The sequence below is a fragment of the Bombus bifarius genome, unplaced genomic scaffold (genome assembly GCF_011952205.1).
Source record: "Bombus bifarius isolate JDL3187 unplaced genomic scaffold, Bbif_JDL3187 scf7180000007977, whole genome shotgun sequence".
In the NCBI taxonomy this organism is placed as follows: Eukaryota; Metazoa; Arthropoda; class Insecta; order Hymenoptera; family Apidae; genus Bombus; species Bombus bifarius.
In genome coordinates this window covers 5556974-5580208 of record NW_022884362.1, presented here as the reverse complement: position 1 = coordinate 5580208, position 23235 = coordinate 5556974, and the positions used below count along the sequence as shown (strand labels likewise).

The window sequence follows — 23235 nt, the reverse complement described above, 5'->3', positions numbered from 1 at the left end:
TGAGCACATGACAGCTTACATTTTAAATAGGAATTGAACATGCTTCGAAATTCGGAATTAATTCGGGGGAACGCGTACGGAATATTAATTCGACGGTATTACGAGAAATATCGCGATATTCAAGCGACATTCCTCGATCCCTTTTGTCTCCTTTCAAGCCTTTCGACCGACCATCTTTTTTCCCTTAATTCGTATTACACTCTGTCTTTACTCGATGAATCGTAAGGTCTCGGTGACTTTCCGAATGCGCCGGTCGCATGCGTGAGCGAATAGAAAGATACACGTATATGATGAATGCCGGTACACGCAGATACGTCTATATAGGCTGTAATTACGAGAAACACGAAGAAGCCCGAAAAGCCGGTCGATCCTCCCCCTCGCTGTTACCAAGCGAAAAAGAAAAATTAAAAAAACCCGGTAGGCAGCGACAGGCGCATTCGTCCGGAAAGCGATCAGCAGGTCGGCTTCCTGGGCCGGGACTTAAAATTTAAACAAATCAAAGAGAAAAATGAAAAAAAATGTGTAAAAAACTCACGTCATTTCCAATCTGACCCATGCTGGCGGCACCACCACAATTCGCGATCGTATCCGCCTTGGGGTAAGACTCGGTCACGTTAGCCACAGGAATTTTGGACGATTTTAATAAATACACTATATATATGTATATATATTATACGTATGAAAGAGATATTACACGAAAGACTTCGGGCAGACGTATATAATAACGTAAAAACGTACGCGTATACGTTGTAGGTAATAAAAAAAGGAAAAGGTCTCTCTTCAGTCCCTTAACGATCTAAAGCTCTTTTGGTAAAAAAAAAAACGACGGGTATATACGTATATACGTGACGTCGCGAAATTTAGAAGAATCGTTTTCACCGGTAAGTCTTAACGGTAGGTTTTCCTTTGGGATAGAACGTCCGTGAGTTATCACACGCGAGGTACACCGGCGAGAAATTACCAATCATAATAAATATCACAGAAATATTGCTCGTACCCTGGCGTTGGGTATTATGTATGCGACAGGCTCTATTCGATCTTCTCGTACGGCTGCACAATTTTTTATAAAAGTACGATCGAACGGTAAAAAAGCAGTAAATGTAATAGAAAAAAGAAGAAGGTAGAAAAGACTACGATCGTTCACAACACCGACACATAATTAGGAAGAGCACAAGAATCAGGTTACACTGGACATTACGTGCTGGGGATTTGCTACGGTGAACGATGTATACGGAAAGAGAGCCGGTTGCTAACTGACGATAACTGATGCTTCGATAGTCGAGCTAAGCTACGAGCTGCGATCATCTGGTCGAGGTGGCGTGGTGGGGAATGAACAGCTGGTGGGGAGACTTGCCGGTTCCCCGGACCTGCCATTGGTCGACAGTGCCGTAGCAACAGCGCGCACCATGCCAGGGTCGTTAAAGCGAAATTCTGATAAAGCGCATAAAAAGACGAGGGTTTTGCTTTCAGATAATTCGTGATTCATTGCAACGTTTCGTGAATATCTAACTTGGTTATGCGTTCGGTTAAAGTCAACGGGCAACAGGGGAGAGGGGACCATTGGTGGGGATGTTACTGTAGGTAGCTATAGATACGGGGCTGGTGCACGCAGGCAGCCGGCTTGATCAGCTGATGCCTTAGCAACAGGAGTACGAACTGTGCTAAAAATATCGATCCCATCTGATTATCGGCACGATGTAAGTTGTAACGTGTTATGCGGTCCACTGGTAAAAGCGTAAAAGTAAACGAAGAACACCGGCCCGTTTCGTACTTCCCTTGACTTCTCGGCTTAAAATGTCGGGAGAAAGTCAAAATCATGGGTTTGAGACGCGTGTTGCTGCATACGAGCACGAAAGTAGCAGAATCTACACCGGTTGCTGTCCGATTTTTATATCTCTACTCTAAATACACTTTCATTGTCGTTACCTGGTAGTTTGTTACGGTTCTCGCGAAACGACAACCGGTAATCTCCCCTTGCATAACTGAAAAGTATATAATCCTCGAGAAGGTGGAACGTTCGCTGTTTATCAGCGTTAATGAAGAGGCTCTTTCTCAGTGAAGAGGCTATGTTATCGCGATAGATGTATGTACATACGAGGACGCTATGATTCGCGAATATTCCTCGTAACTGTTCGGATCAATGAAACTATCCGGTCTCTTTACATCCAGGGAAGAGAAGATGAAGAACCTTTCAGGGCCTTTAAGGTTCCTTTGTGTTCCAAGGACAACGTGAAATAAAGACTCGGCCGGAAAGGAAGAACGGCTCTTTCCCCTTTTCATTTCCGCAAAATATCTACGACCCTTTGTCGCGAGTACGAAACGTCACGATGCCACCGCATCACGGAATTTTTCATGCGGACGAACCCAAAAAAATCCCTCGTACCGAGTCGCGTAGCCTAACTAGACGTCTCCTCATCGTAAGAATAGAAGCACCGTGTCAGCAGCCGCGACGTCTAGTACAATGACGCTGATTGCGTCTAGTCACTCGGCTTTTCGATGACGATCGATGATGACGAACCATTAATCGAACTGCGTTTGAAACAGTTCCAGAGCCAGGAACGAAGCCGTTCTCGGTTTTCGGAACCCAGAAGAACGTACCAGCATCACGGTCGGTGTGTTAACGCAAGGCTAATGAAACCTCTAGAAGGAAATTCGCTCGGGAAACGTATTACAATTCTTTCATTGTTTCAATAAATACCCTATGGATTTTAAAATTTCCTTTCTAACTTTAAAATACTCCCGAAGAAAAGGAATGCTCGCCTAGTAGCGACTTCCGAGAAAAGGCCGGTTTAAAAGGCCGGAGCAGCTTGCCCCCGGAAACAGCTGCAGAACTTTACTTCTGCGCATTCGGTGTAAAATATAATAAATCCTAATGTATAATACAGAGGGAAGGAAGGGTCTTTTAAGGAGCAATCGAGGTTCCGAGATGTTCTCGGTCAATCGGTTTCCAGGAAGGCCGATGATCTCTCAGGTCGAGCCATGCCGTTGCAATGAGAGACACCAAAGTTTCTACATACATATTATGTATTTCGTATTCCCGGGAGCGGGCATTTGGGCGAGGTTAGTATTGGAAGCGCGAAGAGGTCAACGTTCGGGAAAGCGCCTCTCGTTACGGCACTGCCATACGATATTATAGGCCCCGTCGCTCGGAAATCCCCTTCTCCCAATCCACCACCGTCCCGTACACTCCTACTTCGCTCTCTGTCCTTCTTTCTCCACCAACTCCTACTATCTCTTTTCCTCGATGCTCGTTTTCCTCTCCTTTTCCTTCTTCCTCGTATACGTATAGCTTCTATATCTTTTTCTGTCTCTTTTTATTCTCCTCCCCCACCATGGCAGGCACTCTTTCCTCGTGTCTCTTTCTCGCGTCTTTCTCTTGTTCATTCCCTACATCGCGATATTCCACCGTGCCTCTTTTCTCCGTTTCCACGCCCTCCTCCAACATCCATCCGTCTTTCTCATTCCGCTTTAATCCCCTATTTCTTTTCTCGCTCTTTATCCAGTCTCTGTCTCGTTCACGTGCATCCCCCGCCTCCTCCCTACATCTCCCTACGCCAAACGACCGAGCAACACTCTCGGTAGCTTCGTTTTGTTCTTGCTTTCTCCGCTTTTCCGCTTTTTTTCCAACCACCCCTCCACTATATTATAACCACGCGTCACCGTCTAACCCGTGACCGATCTATCTATCCCTTTCTCTTTTCCTTCGTTTCTTTCTCTTGCTCGTTCTTTCCTAGCGTGCAATAGCTTTCAGCCGGTCGCACGCATTGTGCCGTTATAACGGAAGAGAGAACTACTCTCTATGCGTTGCAACGGTCAGCTGTTGCTAGCAAAATCATCGAAATGGTCTCGTCAGCTGCCACTAGGCGACACGGACTGCTAGGTTGATGTTTGATCGAGAAAAACCATCGGTTGGATCGTAGGACGCTGAGTCACGTTATCGAAATCATTATACTCTTTATATAGGTTCCTGGTAAGTGCTTTTAGGTGCATACAAGCATCCGGAGTAATGGATAATAAATAAGCCGCGGATGTTTGTGCATTAATGAAAAATTTAAAGATACAAGAGTGCAAAGAGCGCGCACAATATGTAAAGATATATAAAATCTTCGAAGTATAATTCATGAAAGTATAGTGCAGTTCGATTTCGAGTCGGTATTAAGTTCTATCTCTTTGCGTGTTCATAAAAATACGAATGTCTATAAAAATCCGCGGTCAACAAGTACAGAAGAGCAGCATGAAGTCGTTGCAACTAGACAGATTTATATTCTCAATGATGCAACGTACACGATCATCCGATCTCGCTGTTAAAGTCACGTAACGAACTGTATCATGATAATAAAAAAAAAAAAAGAAGTGTGTCGCAGCAAGAATAGGAGCACGACAGACGCGAAGGAAAATAGCGGAATGATTGATCGACGCGTCTAATCGGCCGCCATGACTTAACCAAAGTGCTCGTTCTTCCTTTTTTCTCCCTCTTGCTTTGAGCGAACTCTCATCGAACTGGCGGATCAAGGCCGCCGATGCAAAAACACTTTAGAATCCTTTCGCGGCGATGAGTCACATCGCGAACCCGGCAAGGTATTACGTGGCAATGAAACGTTTCAGCTGTAACGTTGCGAACTATCGTTCCATTACATTGTGACGAACTGCAAATCGCCGGTGTAGATTAACGGATCGCGTTCATCTCCGGTTGCAAAATAGACTTATCTATCCACGGGAATTCCTTTCTCGTCACCCCTCTCTTATACGTATATCAAACTTCTCTTTTTTCTTTTTTTTTTTTTTCTTCGTATTAACGTTAGGAATTTTATGGTTATGCCGATACTTCATCGATAGGAAATTATCTGGTCTGTCTTTTCTACATAAAATCATCAGGCAGTGTCCTATCTGTGCTGTTACAGTGAATTCCCTGTTATTCGGCCTCGCTTTAACAGGTCGCATTTCAGTTAAGATAAAAACAAATGACCAGCAGAAAAATTATTGACGCGTTTTACGATGACTTCTTGTCGTCAGAGTTTTAATAAAATCGACCAAGTACAATAACAATAATAAGTTTTGATAGTTTGTGAGAAATTGCGCGACGGAACGCGAAGGACGTCGATGTAGCTTCGAGTCACGAGGGAATGAGTCACCACAATGTCCTACGCTAAAACGACGCCCGATAAGCGGCGTTACAGTGCTTGTTGCAAGATAAAAAATGGTCACGAATTAGTTGATGAGGGAACGAGCAAACAGACGTCGAGGTGGTAAACGATGGACGAGCACGTGCCGAAGACACGCGAACCGTCATGACCACGGAAAGAAACACAACTGCAACATTGGAAAAGACGCAGCGCGGAAGTCAAGAGGGCTGTTTCCGGAATAGCGAGTAAATCAAGAGGGAAGTTCTGTTCAACTCTCTTGGCTCTCCCTCGTTTTACTTTTTTCTTTGTCTTTCGTGTTGTGCAATAATGCCTTACGGACCGAGAACTCCGGAGGATCGTAAAAGTTGCGAACACGCACAGCCTGACACTTTCTCCCTTCCATGCTGGAACTAGTGGAACTAGAACGTTCTTTTTTATCCTTTTTCTGTAATCTTGAGCGTTTTCTATAACGATGTTATGCTATAACTTTCCTTTATACTTCTATATCGTATCTGTGTCTTATCGCTTCTTACAGGTCTATTCTCATTCCTTTTATTTTCTTCGTCATATGCATCCTTTGTTCTTGCTTATTTCTGTTCGGAATTTTAGTTGGCCGTCCGTTTATGGCACGGACAGGCCCATTTCTCTCATTAGGCAATTCCGAATTACCGGTCCTCCCAGGGCAGTAAACGTAATGATTCGAGGCCAGGAAGAACCCAGGCAAGGATCAGCCGGAAGGGCACCCGGCGGTTCAGCTTCAACCATCGGACAGTACACACAGGACGACAGAGTCCTTATTGAGTACAACTACAAGCAACGAAGACTACAGACACAGGACGACAAAGTCCCAACTTAGTTCAACTACAAGCAACGAATACAAATAAAGTGCCGTCTAAATCTAACACTCGAGTTATTCCATCTCCTCCACCTTGAACGTTAAGTCATTCGAGGTATGCGATATCGACCGATCGGTTTGACCTGACCGGTTGCTCTTTAGTCGATAATACGCAACAATCTCTATCATTCATTTTTCTTTTTATCTCTACATTTATTTTTCTGCCACCTATATTAATCTGTTATATCAAAGAGCAAAACAAAATTTTATATATTCAATAAGCTAATTTTGGAGTATTACAAGTACTTGTTATAATAGTTGGAGGAAATCTCTTCTCAGCTGCTATTTCTTCCGTTTCTTTAGTTCGTAAAAACATAAATTTGCATAAATATTAATAATGTGTCCGCAGGTGTGTTTCTTGAATTAAATTCCAACACAGGGAGCAATATGTTTTGTACGTCGACACTGAGAATAATCGAATGAGACACAATATCGAATTTAATTCGATATATGACTGCAGAGGATTAACAATTATTGAAGTAAATTACGTAATATTTCTTAAGAGACCTTGTAATGAATTCTTCTCTTTTTTATGTTAATAATTTGTAATCTCTGGTCTTTGATATTTAAGTAAAATATATCAAAATCTAAACTTTGGAGCTGCTGTCGACTGCTTATCGATGTAAAGTATAAGAATCGAATAATCTACACTTGTGGTATTAACATGTTTTTTCAAAGTAGTTCGAAGGTGCAAATATGTACCAACGAACTTGTGTACAGACATTTCGACCGATTAAAGATACCTTTGTTCTAACCGTGACTCAATACTCGAGTCAAGTCGCCGACATTTTCTTTGGTTAGTGTGTTATCGGACTGTGTAAAACGTTTTTATGGCACGAGCCACGCTTTTGGACCACGTGGCATTAGTGGATCATCTTTATCTTTGCTAATGACGCATCATTGAACATAAAAGCCTTCGAAACAATGGAGACGTTATTATCGGTCGAAGTGGAGCAAGAAGCCACAATGAAGCAGAAGACCGAAATCCATGAATTTTAATGACGCGAAAGAACATTACCAAATTTTACTGCCAAATCGTGTGTATAATACTTTAAAATTCAAACAAATTCTTTCATTTTATATACATAGGGGCCGTTCAGAAGCCACATGCATCGGCTCCACAAATTAGAATTTACTATTATGTATTATTCTTTATGTCATTTCTTACGATAAATAACTTATAGAAATAATTCACTTGTTTATCGAGAACTGAACATTAACCGTGTACTTAGGCAATGGAGCTAAAAAATTAACAAAAAATGGAGTCGATCACTTTGGCTTCTAAGAAACTTGCTAATTAATTCAGAAAGCTGCAGCTCTCTTCCATTTCGATGATTTTTAATATGTTGTAGAAATCAATACTTTGAACTTTTTCGTTTGCGTGTTACCGCCAGATTTTTCTAGTTTTCGAGATATACATTTGTAAAAATTGTCGCTGCCGCTACAGAGAATTTTGCCCGTATGTGTGCGTGTCTGTGACACAGTCGCAAGTTCGTTGCTTGGCGAACTGTTTACATCCGTCAGCCACTGATATCCTTTATCTTTGTTCTATACGTTACGGATCTAAATAGTCATTCACAATCGCATATGCGAGACAGCAAGAAACATCTTTGAAAATCTCTTCCAACGGCAACACGATTTTGACAGTCGAATAATTAAATGCCTCGAAATTGTGACTGGAAAGTTTCCAATCTCACATGATAACAATAAAATATAAAGCATAACATGAATTGTAATTATGTTATTGTTTATAACTCAAACTTATGACCGCCTGCCCCACACCGGTCGGATATAAAAGACTAATCCAAACCTAATCCAGATCATTGATGGTGTTACGTCCGGTGACCCTTTATGTTCGAGGCGGTCACCAACTGTGCACATAGAATTAAGCGGATCGCAATAATCCTAAAGAACTGTCATAAAATGAGGCTGTTTGATTTACCATTAAAGCCATCAAATGACACAAAACATCTTCGAGTCAAAAGGTTCCTTATTCCTTCCTCCATCGGGTAAAAATTGTGGAAACGTGAGTTTCCCCAATAACTGTTTATATTTGAACTGTTAATCAAGCCTTCTACTCATTAAACCACCTCTATTATCCTAATCGAAATAGGGAATCGACCAGTTCGTGGCGTCGATTGTCTAATCGTAACGGGAATTTACGACTCTCGTTGACGGTCGAAGAAACAGATTTTTTTTTTTTTTTTTGGAGTATTGTACAATAAATTCGCATTGAGAATTACGAGTAAATTATTCTGGCGTGCTACTATAACGTGAATAATAATAAGTGATTATCGTACGTTTGATTCTAGCTGAATCTAATGTTTAAATCTAGAGGGTAATGTCCTGTTAGCCTGCGGATCTGACCCGTCATGAAGAAACAGATAATCACTTTTAATACGCAGTTGTATACAGGATTGTAACCTGAATTGATCCCAGAATACTCAAGCACGCGCAGCCCCCGTTTACATGCACTACGTATAAACAAAAGATAAGAGTTGGGTTTGGGTTAGCTTTTTAAATCGGCGCGTTGCAAGGCGGCTGATAACCGATACCAACGCATACTCACAATTATAGACAGAATTCACTGTAGTAGTAGTACCGACAGATTTTTGCCTATATCTTGGGAACTAAGACCGAGCGGAGGTTACACGTATATAGAATCGATTGCTGCCAATTGGAAATCTAAGATGGCAGCAGCTTTCGAAGTAATTAGCAGAGGCTCGTATATCGTTCGAATCTTTTGAAATAATTTTCGATTCAGTAATTCTATGTTCGTAATATTGTATCATTACCATTTAGTTAAACGATAGAGTGCAACGATCTGACATACACTGACGACGACTCAACAATGACTAACACAGAGGAGACCCTCGATAAACGAATTCCTCGAAGGACAATTGTTCGATTCTTACGTCTAATCGGTTGCATCGACTTCTTAATTAACCGGCTGTCAATTAACGCTGCCAAGTCAGCGAAAAATCAATTAGAAGAAATTGTGTCATGCTATCGGAGCTTTGCTCCGGAAGTTTCGCGGAATTCCAGCGTCCGTTATCAGGGGGCGTAGCTCAGATGGTAGAGCGCTCGCTTAGCATGCGAGAGGTACCGGGATCGATGCCCGGCGCCTCCAAGTTGCTTTTTTTTTCCTGTCGAAATTATCATTAAACGAGTCATTTTCAACGATCTTATAACTCCATTAAGCGTGTGCGAATTTCGTTTCTAAATACGAGTATTTAGTTTTCAAACGAATGGACGACTTTGTACGATATAAAATATGTAGATTACAGCGGAGAAACATGACAAGTACATTTCCTGGTTTCAGTGTCATTACGCGATCAGGGGAGGAGAATTTGAACGTGACGTAATCGAAAATGAGCATCTGCTAGCTCCAAAGACGTGTATTTTAAAAATAGCTGACAAATTGACGAAGTTTTGTGGAAGCCAAGATATTTTATAAATTTTGGACGGGATGAAAGAACACATGTTTAGCTTCGAAAATAGATTTTGGAAACACGGGATTGGTTGAGAAACTGCTTCTCTGTAAAAGATAGAAAATGCGACTTGTCATGTTCTTCCTCTGCAGTCTTCACATATTGCGATACTTCGTCCTACTATTTAGTTTTTTTTACGTAGAAACCGAATATATGTGAGTTATAGGCCAACGTGATAAGTTACATAAAAAATGTGCTACTTGATACACCAGTCACTACGTTACAAGAATCGGAGCCACAAATTGAAACCCGATGTCGGGTAGCAAGGGAAAGGCGCAGAATATTTGAGCACGTGTGGCACTCCATAAAGCGAGTTCTAATGAATGAGAATCATATCGAACATTTGTCATAGACGAATATGTTCCCTACCCTCGTGTCTATCACGGCCGTTTAGTTTGACAACTCCTGATAAGTCACGTACATGTGACGATATCGTGGATACTTGAGAACTATGTCTACATTTAGTATTAATAAATACGCTGTAACCTCCCTATACATTTTCCAAATGGTTTCGAATTTTACCAATACAGTTATTGCTGTCGCGTCTCAGTTTAGCGTTAATGAAATTCGAAGTTTGACATTGACGCGCGTTGTATGTACGCGAAAAATATCTACTTTATACGATAGTGTAACTAAAGTATCGATTACATATCTATCATTTTTTATCGACACGATTAGATCATCTACGCACACAAAAATAATCGCATCTGTGTTTACACGGGAACCATGGAACGTCTACATAAATAGCCATCGCAAATATAGATTAGATCGCCATCTAAATTTCGATAGGGGATTTATTTAATAAGATTTATTGAATAAGAAGGACAGCCACGTTTATCAACACGTTGTCCATGCATCTGTCACGCTACAATATCGATACTAAGTCCAGTTAAACAACGCGATACGTATTGTTTTCCCCTCGAATCAATCCGATTTTAACAGTGACAAGTAGTAAGCTGTTCGCAAGTTTGCTGCATTATCATATCAAACAGCTGCGGTACAAAGATTTTCTCTAATAACACGCAAACGAATTGCCTGTTTCACAGATACGCAAACGCTCGGTATGACGTATAAACGCTCCTCTACTTCAACGTAAAATAATTCTGTGACGCAAAACGTATCGCGTTGTTCCATATTCGGGGTTACCCTGAAACGTGGTTTTGCTATTGCTGTAGATCGCTGCCTACGAGCAGTGGCTAATTTAGACGGAGAGATTCGGAGGGCAAAAGGATACAATGGGCAGAAACTAGTGGCTTGGTTACCCGATGCTCCATCGTTTGGCAAAAAGCTCTCTGGTCGATCAGGTTAACTTACTGTAATCACTGCATGTGAATGTAGATTTTGCTTTTCTGTAATTTAGGCTTCATTCCGAAAAATACAATTAAGGTTATCAGACGTGAATATTCCTATAAGAAAATGTCAAGTCCGAACGTCTGCGTCGACTACTTGGCTATCGTTACCCTCGGCTGTAGGAAGAAAGAGCGTCGACACTTGAGGGTGACATAAATTTTAAACCCTCGCCTGTACGGTGTCGTAAACTAGCGGATCCTGATATTTTGCGACTGCCACGTCTAGTACATTCGATTTATTCTTTGTAGAATCGTCGACAAGGGCGAATGGAACTGACTATTTTACACGTCTCCTACCATAAACCGGATAAATCGGGATACGTTTTATATCGATAATAAATTATATTCCCTTAAAATTGACTTACATTCCTCAGATAAATTATCTTGTATATAAATTATCTTCAATACCATATCTATATATAACTACATATATAGCTATATATAATGCATTAGAAAAAAAGAAATAGAAGATTATCATCTGTTTCTAGTGCTAACCTCTTGAAAGATATCGATACGTGTGTGTAGGTTCACTTTTTGTGTAATTGAAGTATAATTCTGGAAGATATGATCATATGTGTGTACACTATGTTTCTGGATGGTATCCCGCTCAGGGTAACCATCCACACGTTATTTAGCAATTTAGTTAGAAAAATTTACCAAATATCCAGCTGGACAAATTGTAAAGTACAAATTAAATAAAAAAAAAAAGAAGAAACTACGTTTCTTAGACGTATCAATATATTCTTCGAGTATTGTATCTCCCATTTAGTATTCACAGATATACAGGGCTATGAACGTAAAGTGCGACAGCTGAATATTGTGAAAAATATTGGTGATGCAATACGAAAGACAGGAAGAAACAATGTAGAGTATTTTGTTGTTTTTGTTTTTCATGTCTTTCATACGATAAGTTTTAAATACATTGAAGCTAATGTATTTTTTTTATCTAATCGCTTTTCGATCTTATATTTTCGATTTACCTTATTATTTGTTTATAAAAAATTAAAAAGTGCATCAAGCGGTGTATAGAAAAATGTTTGCATCTATTTAGAGAAATAGAAGTGACCTTGAGATATCCTCGATTCCTTCGTGCACAGAGAATTCAATTACGCGACAAGTCGTGGCTCCTAGAATATTAAAAATTGTCTTAACAACGTTTTATTCTATCGCCAATATTTTCGACGATGTTCAGCTGTCACGCTTCACGTATCTGTATATTTAAATAAACACTTGAACAATAACGAGCAATTATCTTTTGCTTGAAAATTCGCCCTTGAAGAGGTTAATAGATTCGTCTGCAAAATAGTTGATCACAGCAAATATGTAAAGGCAGAGGAATGTCGAGCGATACACGTGTCTTCTTCAAACATTGCAAAGTTAAAACGTGAATATGGAACGAAGTACAATCAGGGAGTGAAACGTGATGTATCTAGATAAGAAGATTAGATCTTTTTTTTTCCTGATCAACGATATCGGCTGACTCGATAAATAATACCGAATAACAATCACCAAACGTCCTCTGACTAATGGAAAAGAGAAATTAATAACGCTGTGGTAATCGATCGTTCGAACAAAATTATGGGACATGGCTGAAGCGACCAATACATAGAGCGGTATTGTCAAGTACGATTCATCGGCGTGATTTCACGCAGCAGAATTTTGCAATAACAATGCACGAGGCTGATAAAGTACAGATATCCGTGTCATCCCGACACGCGTTAGTCGACCGTTCGTTTCGTTTCTCGTTTCTCATTTCACGAAAACATCGTGCTGAACATTATCAGGAACTGATGAATACGCGAGCGTATTATCTGCCAGTCTATTGACAACGAAATATCAATAATAGAAGACGAAAATGCACGCTCTTCTTATTGGTCGGAAGACAATAAAGCGGTATCGGTCGAACGATCGATACTCGCGGCCAATCGCTGCTGTGACGATTCTTCTTTCGCCAATCGTTGGTCAAATCTCGCTATTGCGACACGTCGTGAAACGTTCGATGCGGTAAATAAAATGTAATTATACGAAGGTTAGGCGTGCATTCTTTTTTATCGAAAAGCAGGTAAATACAAGAAATGATGCATAAAATTTGTATTTATTTACGGGATTTTGTAATGAAGTTTCATGCTTTTATGAGTACCTACAGCGATATGTTTTAAGACTTAAAGTCGTATAAATTTTTCTATTACGATTTAACTTTGCTCGAAGTTTCTTCAAATTAAAGATTTCGTCGACTGTTCCGCTTCTCCTCTGAACTAGAATTTTTTGATTAAAGAAACGGAAGAGCGAAACGAAATAAAATTCATCGAGTATAAACGTATGAGCGAACGAAATAAAATTCTGAATATGAAATGGAAGAAAAATGAAAAATAAGTACTCGAAATGGCGAAGTCAGAAAGACAAAGTCTGGATGATGTGTGATTGCCACTGTGAAAAATATTCGATTGTTTTGCTCCATCTTACGGTCAGCATAATCGACACTTACAAGCAACTTTTCCACTTACGGTCAGCATAAAATAACAATCTTGCATAATTTGCATGGTACATCAACCAAGTACAAGTGTTGACCCGTACATGATCTGTTTACTGAATATCGCCAGAGTCATTTAATTGCTGCACTTTCGCGCGATAAAGACAGTCGACTGTAACACCTGATAACATCGATCAGTCATCGGGAACAGGACCGTAAATCATTAATTATTAACGAAATATAAATGTTTCCAATCATTCCGATGATAACATAACATAATATACAGGGTGGTTGGTAACTGGTGGTACAACGGAAACGGGGTGATTCTACGCGAAAAAAGAAGTCGAAAATATAGAATAAAAATTTTTCGTTCGAGGTTTTGTTTTCGAGAAAATCGACTTTGAATTTTCGCTCGGTACGCGCGCGGTACGTTATAACGGATCTCACTGTAGATCGTTGTCTCGATGGAAAAATTAAAAAAAAAATTTTTATTCTATATTTTATATTTTCGACTTCTTTTTTTCTTTCCGCTTGTACCACCAGTTACCAACCACCCTGTATATCTTCACATGGTTTCGTACCTTTTTTCAAGGCGTTATAAGACGCTATCGATATACTATAATATTATGTTACAATAATTACTAGAATTAAATAACATAATGAATAACAACTCCAACGATGAAGGTTTTAGAAATCATTGTGAATTTCTAAAAAAATATCTACAGTCACTGCTAATATTGTTTCACATTGATTATAATCTGGATATTATTTTGCTAATAATCGATTCGATGAATGATTTATTCGTCTAATAATCACGGTTCACTTAATCGATAATCTACGATCGAACACATTATCTAATCCAAACGAAGTCTTTGTTAGTCATAAGAATTATGAACGTCATTCTGGGGTTAAGAAGGAAAATGAATTCTGCCATAGGTCACCTAACGTCTTGAATGACTATGGAACCATGTACACTCTACCTCTTAATCGCTTGAACTTTGATCGAAGTACAGAAAGATTAATGTTACCCTTCATTTATAATCGCGTTCAGTTCGCTGCTTACTCGTTCATAACAAGCTAATCTATCGATTTGACCGTTTGAACGAGAATCGAACCACTGATCAAGAATATCGAATGAACGACTGCCATAACACTTCCTATTAAGAGTAGTTCCTAAATATCGGAATTTCGTCGCGGTATCCTATTAACCTTGTAAATACAAGAAGAACGGTTAAGGAGCTGCTTGTAGAAGTTTCATTCAGAAGACTGTTGTTATTTGTTGAATGATAATCGGAAAACGATTAACTCGTCGACAAAAAAGCCGATCGTATTTGTAGAAGTTTGAGGCGGTATATTTGATGGTCGGATGATTTAGTAAGATTGATATAATTGATATTAAGTATACTTTTAAGTATACGTACTGTCACCGTTGGCTGAAATGTCCTATCTATCACTTTGAAACCGAGAGAGATAGGAATTAAATCATTTTCTCTGTGTCATCTTTATTTTTCTTCGTTCGATTAAAAATATTAACTGGCTAGGAAGTTTAATTAATATTTGAAAGGTAAGAAATACCAGAAGCGTGAAATATTTCAATATATCTGGGAAAATGAAGAAATGCTAAATAGAACGTTCTGACTAAGAAGGGCAGTATGGGTGTTATATAAAAGATCGAACGAATTGGATACTCGAAATATCAGAAAAAAATAACCGCCTCCACCTTAAGATGACGCAGGCAAAAAATTATCTTCAACGTTTTCAAGCCTTTCCGCGTATCGACGCTCGTTCGACGCAAACACCGGATGAAAATTTCATAAACAGCGCTATCGAACAGCAAATAGCCTTGATATTTTCTCAGATTGCTTTGAAAATTCGTGCAACGATATCGTTTTAAAATTCCGATATCAATTTCCTTCTCTCTCCACTTTCATTATTCATTGTCACGTCATTTTTCTTTTTTTCGTTTGTGTCTCATTTATACGTTCTGACTGATTTAATTTGTTCTTCTGAAATAGACAGATCGAATATCATATTCTAACCGAAGCTTCCTCTCGAAACAAGCAACCTAAGTAAAATCGGTTAATATCGATGAAATGTTTCATTTTGTCTGTCCATCTTTGTTCTTTTCGCGTACTTATTTTTCACTATATTGTCACGGATTTATCTCTGTTTTGGCTTTGACGAAACTCAATAAACGATGAGTTAGTCGTAAATAAATTTCATCGAAAGAGGACTATGTTGCAACGGGCGAAAGACAAAGTTAAACCGAAGCATACGTTACTCCAGAGATTCTTAAGAACTTCATAAAGTTATTGCAAAATTCCACATATTTATAGTTCTTCGAGTTCGAAGAATTCGCTGGAATTACTCTTTCTTATCTCGTTTCTATTCTATCGCTAGACCGTGAATTTTTATGTAAACGTTTCCATAAATACCATGAAGCAAATAAAACTTCTTTCTCGCTCATATGAAACATTGAGCGTGGAAGATGAAATTTTCTACGAATGCGTAAACATTTCCAGTCTACTCATCTGTATTCGAATCGAAGCGACGAAGGTAGCTGTTCCCATTGTTATTACCGTTATCAGTGTCTTGTAGAACTTCGAAGCGTTCCCACGTGCGCCGCAAGGGTGGCTTTTATGTCGGAATAAATTTATCAAATTACATTGTATCACAATAAGATCAAAGGACAGCGGCGTCCCTTGACGCAACATGGTTCCTTTTGTCGCGGACTCTGCCAAATCGATGCGCACCCTTCACCGTAGCAGTCGACTTTTATGCGATAGTAAATTAACCGAAGCTCGCAGAGGAAACGCGGGAAAGCGTGCCATGATGGCGAAAAACTTGCCTGTCCGGGCATAAAATCTCATGACGTAAGGTGATTCACAAAGTGTTGGGCCGTTTGCCATACAAAACTTTCACGGATATATTATGCGCGTTAGAGAAAACTTTTTGGAACTTTCTTAGCATCGTAACCGGACAAAATTATTCTAACATATTGGGAAAGTTTGCAACAAATCCGACAATATATATAGAAGATACAAGACATTTATTGCAGGCACAATGCATAATTTCACCTCGCAAGAAATTAATATACAGTTGCCTTACCTTGGCTTACTCATCACGGACCAACGTTGCTTTAACGCAACATTTCATTCGCAATTTCTCTTCATCGAAATTTACATTAGAATTTACATCGTCCAACTCTGTTCTTTTAGCATCGCAAATACGAAAGAAAATTCTAAGGATACGCCCGATGAATTTTCGACCGGACGCGTTCGCGAGGAAACGCGTCAACGGGAGTTGCAAATTCCCGTTACGATTCTACTAATCGACGCCGAGACCAGATCGATCCCCTGATTTCCGTTGAGATAATGGGAGTGGTTGAGGTGGTATAACGCTGCGATTAATAGGGTTATAAAATATGTATTTCCAACAACTTTACACAAGATAGTAACGCCGATGCGTAAGAAGTAAGTGAAGAGTAAATGGGTTGCTCTTAGATCAGAGACTCGGTGTGGAGATGATGACTGATCTGAAGACAGAGCTCGAGTTCTGGTAGATATGTTGTCGTCGAAGAAGTCTTGCGGTGTTGAGTCTGTTCGAATTGAGAATTAACTGAACTTCCGCTCTCATGTTACGGAGGAAAGCTCGGTGTGTAAGTATTTTTTGAACGAAGGAAGCAGATTCGTTGTTCACACTTTTCGTTATGAAAATCCGCGATACCCATCGATTATGGCCAGCGTTAATGAATGAAGTTAGAAGGAGGAAGCCTCCTACCAACGTGGCTCGTGGGTGGCCTTGTTCCCGTTATATAACTGTCAGCTTTTTCCGTAATTTCTAAGAGCGCACAACCTTAGTGGCCAAATAACGAGGAACGTCGCACGGTTTATATCTAAACAATATCTAGACTGAAACAATGAATATTTTGTGCGACCTTTAAAATGATTTCTATAAGCTACATAAAGTATATCTACATAAGAGATTTTTCTATAAAGCGTTCAAATACTTTCGTGAGTCATACTAGACACATTTAGCCATTGATTTTGCGCGTCTCGTCTGACGTTCTTCGTTCGATACGACCTATAATCTATAATCTATAGGGTCACGGAGGATCGAGGAACGCATGCGTGATGCATTTTACGATCGAGATATAAAACCATGACGAATAGTATATATCATATCCTTGCCCATTTTCCTATGATCGTAAAATACCGAGGTCGATCGACCGTTCTGAGAACCGCCATTAGCAGCGGATCAGGGTAGCCATCGGTAGTGTAGAGATATTGAATTGCAGCAAGCATAAGATTAGATTTCCGACTGATAATTTAACTTTACAATAACTCTCATGCAACACGATTCGATCTTCCCACCGTATCTTAAATAATTCCACGAAAAACGCCGATATGGAGGAAGATAGAAATAAAGCAACATTTCTATCTCGATGAACAGACACGCGAGAATCGGTGAAAGCGACTGTGGATTAGACGCAAAGAACGAGAATCCCTTACAAGTTCCCCCGTCACGAAGCGAGCCGTGACTGCGGAAGGGTGCAGAAGTGATTGCGGGCCATGTGTCAACGGAATAATAAAAGGACCCCGTCGAAGGACGTGGCTCGTTCGAAATTGCGTGGCTCGCGAGTAATAATGGCTGAACGCGACGCAACGCGATAGCTCGGAAGAAAAGATCTCGCAGCCGGTCTCGTGGCGGAGCTTTTATGATCCTCGAGAAGAGAAATTGACCGATTCCAGGCTCTGTAGAAACAGAAACACGTTTCGTTTCCGGTGGAACGAGAACAGGCTCGTTGAAAGGAAACATGGATCTCGTTCTTTTAATCTGCTCGTCAAATCCTCGGCGCTCGTTCAGTGATCTAATACGAGATTAAAATTGAAAAATCGTAGAATGTGGGGTCGTCACACTCGAGGAAACGTTAGAGCTCGTTGCTCGGAGAATAGCATGCGAATAAAAAAAAAAAGATACGTATTTCCTGCTGTCAAATAATAGATATACGATTTTATTTGTATAATGTAAAACTTTCGAAACTTTCGAAACTTTAGATAAAATAATCATTGCGTTCCATCGCCATTCGTGCCGATTGATAGAGCGAAAATAAATCGAGTAGTCGAATAAATATTGCACCCTTCGTTTCCGGCACTTCGTACGGGATGATCGACGTTGTATTAAAACCACGGTATTCGTAGAACGCATGAAAAGCCGCTTACGACCCTATCAAATTTCAACTGGATCCGGCGACTGACACGAGACGAAATTTCCATGAAAAATTAAAGACACGGTCAAATTATTTACAAACAGGAAGGTGAGTATGGGGTTGGTGATTTTATGTGTGCGCACGACGGGATTGGTGAGAATGATCAGCTGTTTCCAGAGGCGTAGGATCGTCGTGGATCTCTGGAAGGAGAAGCTGTTTCGTGTTACGGTCGCGGAGCAGAAATGGTTTTGGGGAACTCTGCGAACGCATTAGGGTGCTGCAATGCTGTTCTAATATTTATGGCAGTGCGTAACTTTCGGTGGATGAAACGGTACATGACGAAATAATCGATCGGTTTACGTGAAACGCGGATTGGGATTGGATGAATATTCGAGATGAGACAAGAGAGATTCTTGGCTCGTAATCGAGGGTATCGGTGTTTTGACAAGAGAGATTTGACTTTGTGGAACAGATCACGAGAGAGGAAAGAGCGAAGATAGATCGAACGAAAGAAACACAGCATAATTATCGACGATCGGTAAACAACAAAGTCGGTTATCGGACGACTGATGCAACACGGAAACGAGTTTCGTCAGCTGCTGCAAATAGACTACGAGGGACTATAGATAGACTTAATCGGTCGTAATTGTGCATTTTTCCTCGGATAACGATCGTATAAGCCTGACAGCAATCCGATAGAAACACGCTCGACGTATCCTTTGTTCTTAGGGGAACGAACCACGATGATTCATAAGAACGTCAAAGAGAAAATTCAATTTACTCTTATTAATATATCGAAACTTTCTGCTCGCGATAGAGAGTAAATTAGGAGCAAACAAAAAGCTGATAACTTTAATCTATTCCTTTTTTTCGTATTTACCGAATAAGGTTTATCTTCGAAGGTTCTCGAGTCGTCACATATGACCAGCGGATTAATCGACGTTAATCGATACTTCTATCTAGAATTTAAAAGAACCTTCCAGAACCGAAGAAGACAGAACGAACCATTGATTGGGGATGCTGGCTAACGCGAGAGACGAGAAACTCTCGGTATACAGACGTTTATCTGGAAATTTGTTCTACGGTCTGCAGATAAATCTGCACGAGTGGCTCCGTTGTGTATGTACACGTTATTGGTCAACACACACGCTTATCCACCGCTTCTATCGTGACCTATATTTGTACGAAGGGTGATTATTTCCCCTTGATTTTTTCCCTCCTCGTTGTTCGTTCAAAGAACAAGCCATTGTTGCACTCGAGGGTACCGCGTGATTCGAATCGAAACGTATTTTTCTTTCTTCCATCTACTCCAAGGTTCACCCTTTTATTCGGAACGCGTCATAACAAAATTTATGGATAATTTGTTACCCGCTGTTTTTTCCACAGGGAAACTTTCACGCACGAACGAACGGTCCCGCGGCTTACAAAATCATCGTTTACGATCTGTGTCATTTCGAAACACAATTTCTCTCACACCATCGCAGCGACACGTCGGACTAAAGCAAATATTGAAACTTCAAAGGTTCTACCATTTCATCTTCGATACACAGCAGAACAAATATTCTCCGTGGAACATCGTTTTTTACGTTTCGAGATAATTTGAAAGTTCAGTCAGCATACAGTGGCTACGGAAAGTACGGCGCGTGATTACGGATCTGTAAATCGGTAGATTTAAGCGAGCAAGTTCATATTATTACCGCGAAAGAGAGAATTTAAAGAGCCGTTGATCCCTTGCATTGAAATCACTATGATTGACCATCGCCTTCTCTTCGCCAGACCTCGCAACAATATGACTAACTCTCTATTGTTTCAAAATAGCTTTTAACGCTTCATCACAGCGACACAGCCGATTGCTGAAACGTACGTACATACGTTAAAAATGTAAACACGCGTAATGCAACGATCAACCACGAACACGTGATTTCATTATCGAATGCTGCGAATCGAAGATTTCGTCGGATATTTCGAGAAACGAGGGTTATTTCGAGAATTTATGATCCTTTACGGGAACCCTTCGAACGCCTGTACGTCCCAACGAATTCAAATTACTCTCTACACGGTCGGTCCATGCTTTTTCTTCGTTCACAGCTATATTCGCTCGTGTCTCTCCAAAGACGCAGGGATGAGACTTCTCTGCCTCTTGAGAATCCTCACGAAATCTCTTCCCCTTCAAGGATTCATTTCCCTTGCCCAACAGGGGTGTTTCAGCTGTACTTTGCATACGTTTCCCAAATCCTATGCAGCGTTTGGAGCCCAGCCACCTACCTTATCTCGTAGAAATAAACGTCCTGACAGTGACGATGTGATTAATGACTCGTGCATAATAATCGCAACAATTATTCTCGTCGAGTTTTTTTTATTTTTATAAAAACACATTCGCTACGCATGATCGCTGACGGATCTACTGCGAGTAAATAAAACTAATAATACATCATTCGAGGAATATGTTAATGTACTGCACAAATCGCAAGTCCTTTTGCATGTAACAGATTCCGTGACAAAGTCTACTCTTACTTGCTTCCCTCTGATAAATCAAACACGCGAGATTCGATAGACGTGCATAGTCCTTTGTGACTGACCATATACGCGTACACCGATTTGGTTTTATCCCCGAGGCAAGAGCGTAGCTTTTGTTTCCACTCGTTAACCCAATTTCGAAGTATGCTCGGTATCAAGTATTTTTAATTTCATATTGACACGTCGAGTCGCGCACGCTCGAGTAAAAAAAAAAGAAACGTATCGAAAGATACAGAAGACGAAATACGAGAAATCAATGGTTGTTCGCTCTTCGTTACATTTAACAAAGTTACGAAGAGCAAAATTTGGTGCCACTTACGCGATTTACTTTGACGACCAGCTAAAACATAAACAATAAGAGGAAGAGGAGACAGACAGAGAGAGAGAGAGAGAGAGAGAGAGAGAAGGCATCAAACTCGATCGATTCACGCGCAAACGAGAACCTATATTTGCTAATTAAATTGGAGACTAAATTCAGTCATACATATGTAGCAGTCGCTGCCACACTGTGGTCGCATTTACGTGGAACAAAGAGACTCTCTGTGAAGCTCGATCCAGTAGCCGTGATCCGAGATTATAAGCGAGGCGTTAAAGTCACTTTGCAAAACCGGTCTTGCATACAGTAGCCTTAGCAACCGAAGAATGCAATAAAATTACCAGGCAATTGTATCCACGTGTCGGTCGACGACGAAAGAGCAAGTAGTTTTGGTTTCCCCATCTCCGCAACCTACCAAGCTTGTAAACGATGATTAATACGCAGCGATCGAATCTACGCGACGTCTCCTCGACACGGGGCTTCGTTACACAGCCTTCACGTTCCTATCAGCATACGTAGAAAAATTCGTCGTCTCTTTTGGACAGGCGTGATTGATGAAACCTTTTTTCATCTGTCTTTTTTATTTCGAAGATGCTCGAAATTAGGTTCATTCTTCTTTCGTTACGAGCTGTTTTGAAATAGTTAGACATTCGAAAGGTTACCATAGTTCAGACTAAAATAATCTGAAAATTATTTAACCTCGTTGCGCAACATTAGTACGCGTCCGCTTCGTCGGACGAAAGGGTGAAATGACGAAGTGAAACTTTCCATTGGCGCCATTTTCATCGGCTGAATCATCGTTAAGATTTCTTCTAAGCGAGCCGTACGGTAAAAAGGGAGACCTGGTAATGGAAAGAAGCTGTTCCGAGGGTTTTCTTTCGCTTATACCTGTCCCCATCTGTTCACCCTCCTCGGAACAGTTACGGCTGATTTAAGAACACCATAACGTTCCCCCTTCTCTAACACATTCAGGACATGCTTCATGAAAATGCATGCAAATTAGACGTCGAATAAACGAGCGAACGGAATCATCGTTGTTGAAAATCCGTCGTCCCGCGAGAATAAAAGTGTGTCGGTGAGAAAGGACAGCCGAAGAAAGTGGATACCCAATTAAAATTAAAAACGTTTAATCGTGATCATATAGAAAAAGAGAAGAAAAGAAAGTCTTTCTTCTTCTTCTTTTTAAGCAAATATTTTTAAGATTGAAACAGTACCGAAGAGAGGAAAAATTCTTCCAAAGTTTTCCTAACAGTGATCAAAGAAACAGACAATAATATTGTACATCTTTCGTAAAATTTGAAAGTACCAATGAAAAGAAAAAGAACAGTAGTCTAAGTACGGAAATACATTGGCAGAGAAACGAAGAAATAGAGCAAGGAAATTTTGGCGTGGAACCACTCGAAAACACGGTAGGTATTTTTCTTTCAGCCATTACGTATTCTAGAGGAACGTGGCCGAGAGCAAACGTGTTCGTCTACTAGGACCGCCTACCCAGCTTAATTTCTACTCTTGGTAAAACCGTGTTGGAAAATTCCACTAATCTTTTGTGCTCAGAACACCGAACTATAGACGCTTCCTTCAGAAGGGACCCAACTATACATAAACGCCCCTCTGCACCGTCGATCCGAGCCCCAAAATACAGGTAGCCACGAGTTTCGTCCAAAACTTTCGAAATACTGAATGACGATGGACAAAATAGGAACTTGAAACTGTACAGATTTTATATTTTCTTTACGACACGCGCGTTAAAATATAGAGAATATCCTTACTCATAAATTGTGCAATCATTTGCAGACGAATGAAACAGCGATTTGAACGATGTTCGAGAAGAGTACAGTGAATCACGTGGAAATTTCGGATATTGG

General features: G+C 40.3%; 1 protein-coding gene and 1 non-coding gene across 3 annotated transcripts in view; one reads left to right on the top strand and one right to left on the bottom strand.

Annotated features, from left to right (window-relative positions):
• The window catches only part of LOC117204266 (sestrin-1), a 152956-nt gene that overhangs the window by 28166 nt on the left and 101555 nt on the right, over positions 1-23235 (bottom strand). The gene's annotated exons all lie outside the window — the stretch shown is intronic.
• Positions 9076-9148, top strand: Trnaa-agc. Its single transcript has one exon. It is a non-coding gene; the product is annotated as a tRNA-Ala (tRNA).